This window comes from Oryzias melastigma, linkage group LG13 (genome assembly GCF_002922805.2).
Source record: "Oryzias melastigma strain HK-1 linkage group LG13, ASM292280v2, whole genome shotgun sequence".
Taxonomy (NCBI): Eukaryota; Metazoa; Chordata; class Actinopteri; order Beloniformes; family Adrianichthyidae; genus Oryzias; species Oryzias melastigma.
The window spans coordinates 19984335-19989651 of record NC_050524.1 but is presented as its reverse complement, the minus strand read 5'-3'; the positions used below and the strand labels follow the sequence as shown (position 1 = coordinate 19989651).

The 5317-nt window shown below is 38.3% G+C and overlaps 1 protein-coding gene across 2 annotated transcripts in view; it reads right to left on the bottom strand.

Annotated features, from left to right (window-relative positions):
• Positions 1-2694, bottom strand: part of acsl3a (acyl-CoA synthetase long chain family member 3a) — a 31278-nt gene extending 28584 nt beyond the window's left edge. For both annotated transcript variants that reach the window (XM_024277586.1, XM_024277587.1), the window contains exon 1: positions 2545-2694. The gene's annotated coding sequence lies outside the window, so the exon portion shown is untranslated. The remainder of the gene's footprint in view (positions 1-2544) is intronic.
• Between the last annotated feature and the right edge of the window lie 2623 nt (positions 2695-5317).

The following is a 5317-nucleotide window of genomic DNA, read 5'->3' as shown; positions in this document are numbered from 1 at the left end:
ACCCACATACACACACACACGACCATTGTAGGTTGAATTTTCATGACGTTCCTTACGGTGGCTGTACAAGCCCATACAGGTGCATGTGACTAAGACTTAAAGAATGTAAACACTTTTAAAAACATTTTTCTGCTGAATCAACATAGTTTATGAAAAACCTCAAAATGAACAAGAATAAAACATCCAGTTTTATATTCAACTTATTTTGGTCTTTGGATTTGTATTTAATTATTGACCTTTTTGCTTTTGTGTTCTTGTTCTTCTTCCCTTTAATCTTTAATCCTGACTCTAGATCAGAACCCACATCAATTTTTTGACAAATCGGTTATTTGTTAAGAGAAGATGTGTTGGATGTATCTTCTGATTGTATTGAAAAATTTAATGTCTTAAAGGTGAGACTGCATGATCAAATACATTTACAAGGATCTTTTGAAAATGTCCTGTTTCTGCTGCGTCCCCTTGTGTTTCAAGTACTCATGAACAGTAGTAGATAGGTTTAGGACACCAACTGCAGCTCTGAGACCATTCAGAGGAACTTTTTCACTTCTGTGATCTGAAAGACAGAGTTGTGCTCAAACATTGTGTTTAGACAAACTGTGACTGTCACAGAATTTAATCACAAACCATCACCAGAGATGTGATCACGCTGTTCTAGGTATCTCTGTCACAAAGTCTCCCAGAAGACTCCAGATGACTGTGTTCTTTGCAGTGTTGTTCAGACCATTTACTAAGACCACAGTAACAGACTGTGACCGCCAGACCTGGAGGTGCAGGGACACTATCCTCTCCTTCACCTGGGTTAACCTCTTCTTATGATGACTAAGCTGGGGGCAAACCCCCAGCACTCAGGTGCGACTCCAGAGTGGAGGAGAATCTAACCCCTCTTGGGGAGTTGGATTTATGAGTCCAAACTGTGAATGGAGACGAGCCTGACTATCTTTCACGTATCGCTCAGCCTCCAACACCATCCATCCATCTTCTTCCACTGATTTGGGATTGGGGCCCAACTCGTTCTCCAGCTAGCTAAGACACAGTCTCTCCAGCAGTTCCTGGTCTTCCCTGAGGCCTCCAGCCAAGCTCTCCTGCACAAGTTCATACTCTTTCCAACTCAGTGAAGTGATGTCCCAATGGTTTGATTTAAAATATTTTTTTTAAAAATGAGCCAAAAACAGCCTTTACTTATTAATCATCAACAGCAGGGGCTTTACTTTTGCCCCCGGATTCACTGATTGGGATATAGAATCTGTCTGTGAGCAGCAATGAGTCCATGCATCACAGTCTGCATCTCTTCTTCCTGAAGAAATAGTGTGAATGGGCTCTTTTGTCCGCAGATGTCGTTGTGCCGACACCCCCTCAGCTGAGCGCGCTGGAGCTTCACTTCAACATGGCCATTGTGAAAAAAAATGACGCGGCAACACGCGGCACGGTCCCAGAGGTCAGACTGTCTGCATTTACACTGACGTGAAGGTATGTACGGCCAAAGAACACACGTGTGTTAGTATGTGTTTATTTGGCTGCAGAGCCAAACAACCTGTGTGAAATAATGACATAATCAAAGCTTACAAAACAAAGAAATGTTGTAAATGGACCTTCATTTAGAAAGAAAGCACAATTGCTCGGATTATGTGGATAATCCCGCAGAATTACAAAGTGTATTCTTCTCCTTGTAAGCCTAGTAAAGCTTCAAACTTGATACATGTTAAGTTTATCCACATTGATAGCAGGAAAGTTTATATTGAAATTAGAATTTTCACTAGAGAAAAATGTAAACATGAGAGTAAGTAAAGATGTTTGCCCTTCTTAAGGTAAGAAGGAATGCATTTCTGCTCCCGTTTTCTTTCTGATCACATCATATCTTCTCTGTAAGATAGCAGTTTCCAAGTCTGATCACATCAGATCTTCCCAACAGTTCCCATCATCTGATCATTTCTTCTAGAAGATTGTTGACAGCCGTTCAGACCCCATCTGACACCTAAAAATCTGTTCTTTCTGATCACAGACAGGAGCAGAAACACGCAGGTTCACCAGTCTCATCAGCTCTACTTGACTTGAACCATAAATTCCCCCAAAAATATGATTCCTTTCATAACGGCAGGAGATGTACACCTGAGAGGCAGTCTTCAGTCTTCCACTGAGGGCCCAGCAGGGAGCCATGGATGCTCCAGCTGCAGCACCAAAGCGCGTGAAGCACGCGGTAACAACACAACTTCCGGTTTAAAAATTAAAAGAATAAAATTTACAATAAACTTATTGAAAGCCAAAGAAAAGTTATTTATTTTGAATTAAATAATAAACTTAACATTTAAATGTTTTCGTTATCTATCAACATATTGTGTTCTTGCTCCTATACAGTCACTCTTCCAGCTAAATTGTGAAGGTTTTTCGAGGTCACTTTAATATTTTACTATCAAATAAAGCGGTTCTTATTTCCGCGAAAATACACGGCAGAGAAAATTCCTTCCGGATTTAAATGCAAGGTTTTACTCTAACAGATATTATGGAGCAACTTAACCAAAACCGCCACAAAAGGAGGAGAAATCTCACCGAAACCGCCTCCCTGCGGTCACTTTACCCAGAAGCCCTGCTGGGGGATGCTGAGCGGGCGCGTGCGTCCGTCCGAACCTCGCGGGAGTATCCTTCAGTTTCACTCTTCCACTCACCGGCTCTCGTTCTGCCTCCTGACGGGAGACCGGAAGCAGCACATGAGCCAGGAGGAGGGAGGGGCTCTGCGCTGTGATTGGCCCCCTGAAGGTGGCGCGTGCCTGAGGCTTGTCTGACACAGACACGTGCTAAAAATGTCTTAATGAACCTTTTAAAACATGTAGTTAATATGAATGAATGGTAAAAATACTGAAAATATTCCCTTTAGAATATTTTTTTGGTAAGTTCCATTCATTTTTTTATTGCATTCAAAAACATAAGAAATGTAATAAACCATTAACAATAGTTCTCTTAAGCTCTGTTTTCTTGGAATCTTCTAAATCTTTCACTAATATTGTTATTTTCATTTCCACATAGGAACACTGGCTTAACAGTTGTGTATTATTTGGAGGTTAAAAATGTTAGCATTTATAGCATTTGACAATTTAGACTTGAAATGCGCAAAAATGACAATAAATTGTGCTGAAGATATCCTAAAAATAAAACAGAAGTCTACATAACGGATGATTTGAACATTTTAGCATCAATTTAGAGCCAATACTGTGTGGATCTATGACTAATTTGGAAGCAGTTTCTTGATAAAGATGCAATACTTCATGTTTTTACCTAGAGCTTCTAAACATTAGGAGTTTTAACATGTAGCTACATAACAGTCTAATTACATATTTTCTAAGCATTAATCAGTAAGAACGTAAGAGGATTGTAGAAACAGACGTCAGAGCAGAAAAAATCAGCTCCTGCATCTTTGTTTTTCCTGAGTTGTTTGGTAGCTATACTTTGATTTCTTTCTGATCTGAGTCCCAGTTAAACCTTCAAAAGAATACATGAGTTTTTGAGAAGCTTCAGAGCATTTTATGCATCCAAGCATCTGAGATAAGTCATGCTTTGAAGGTCCTTCTCTTTAAAACTTTTGCTTGACAACAGATGGAAACATGACATTATTTGGGATCATGTAATTAGAATGTGTTAAACTAGAAGTCTGAATTATTAAATAATATTAAAAACACTATGACTCCAAGTCACAAATATTTTATCAGAAAATATGTTTAAAATGATAAGGAAAAAATATTCTGTTTGGATGGATTAAATTAAATTGACCTTTTCTGTGTGAGACAGAATTTGGCCACATTTTCTGTATTGATTATTTAGTTCTGAATCCTCTGAGCTCCATATTCCAGTTGCCAAATTTAATGTAGCAGGATCGACATGTTTCACGTCTGTCACTGCAGAGAAAACGAGCATCCATCATCATTCAGGATCCACCAACAGCAGAAACCTGACACATTTGTCAGAATCTCATGCAGACTGCTTGATTAATTGTGATGTCCAAAATCCCACTGATTTGTTCTAAACAGCATCGTGTGACAGAAAAACTGACAGATTTGTTTTTGCAGAAATCAGATCCCTGAGGCTCGTGTCTCCCTGACTTCTCATTCTGCTGTGCATTCTTTTATTCTCTCTACTACATCTTTTGATGTGAAGTGGATGGAATATGTTTAATTCATCACTTAGTCATGCATCTCTATCCTTAAATGATGAAGAGAAGAATATTTTTAGTTTAACATTTCAGTACTGGAGTAGATCTGCCTTCAGTTCATTAATGAATAAAGAGGATGACTAATCTGCTTCCTCTGTTTGTTGGAGAATTCTTCGTTATTTCTCTTGTTTGATTTTGAGGACTCTCCTCCATTATATTTCAGGTATTTCTTTAAAACGAAGGTTATGGATTTCAACATTTCTATCATAACTAGAAATAAAATCTTAAAAAGACAGGAAGAAACAAAAGACTGGCAGAAATTAGCTGATATATTTCTGAGTTTTCTGGCTTTTCCAGTATATTCCATGATTCGATAGAATGAATATTAGACATACTCTAAATAAAAAAGCTGGGACATTTAGGGATGTTTTCTGAATCTTTAATGGCATTAAATACTTTTAGATCTAATAAGGAAATAGGTAGTGTTTTATTAGTAATAAATATAGAAAGATAGTAGGAGAAAACCCCCCAGTTGCTTTTTCAGTTAACTATTAAATGTGATTGTGGTTCCTGTGTAGTCTAGTGTGTAGTTTGTTAAACGGTCTGACTTTTCCAGTCTGGCAGGTAACAGAGGGCATTAACTGACTTTTGAGGAGCAGAACCAATATGTTCTCTTGTCACGATTTGCTGCCTGCAGAAAATGTTTTGACTTGGAAAAAGTGAAAGTAGTAAAAAAAAGAAAAGAAAAGAAAAGAAAAGAAAGGGAATGCACTTTGTGTTTGCATGTTTACCTAAAGGTGTGTTTGTGCATCTGGACCAACAGAAACTGCAGATGAGCTAGGTAAAAAGCTCTTTACCTTTAACATTGGGAAATAAATATATAACATTTCAAAAGATACAGAGTGCATCCACATGCATCTGTCACAAGTAAAGATGGTGTCTTTGACTCTACGTAGATTAGAATTGTAGTGAACAGGAAACTCTGGCTTATCAGGTTTTCCTGATCATAGCTCTGCGGGTTTACTGATGGCCGTTGCTTCTTTGAGAACCAACTTGCATAACTTTACTGTTGAGAGGAAGAGAAAGAAATGCTGAAGGTTTGATGTTAGAAACAAGACATTAGTGCCTCATCACAGTGAGGTTAAAACCTCTGGAGGAGCCATGAAAGACATTATCTTT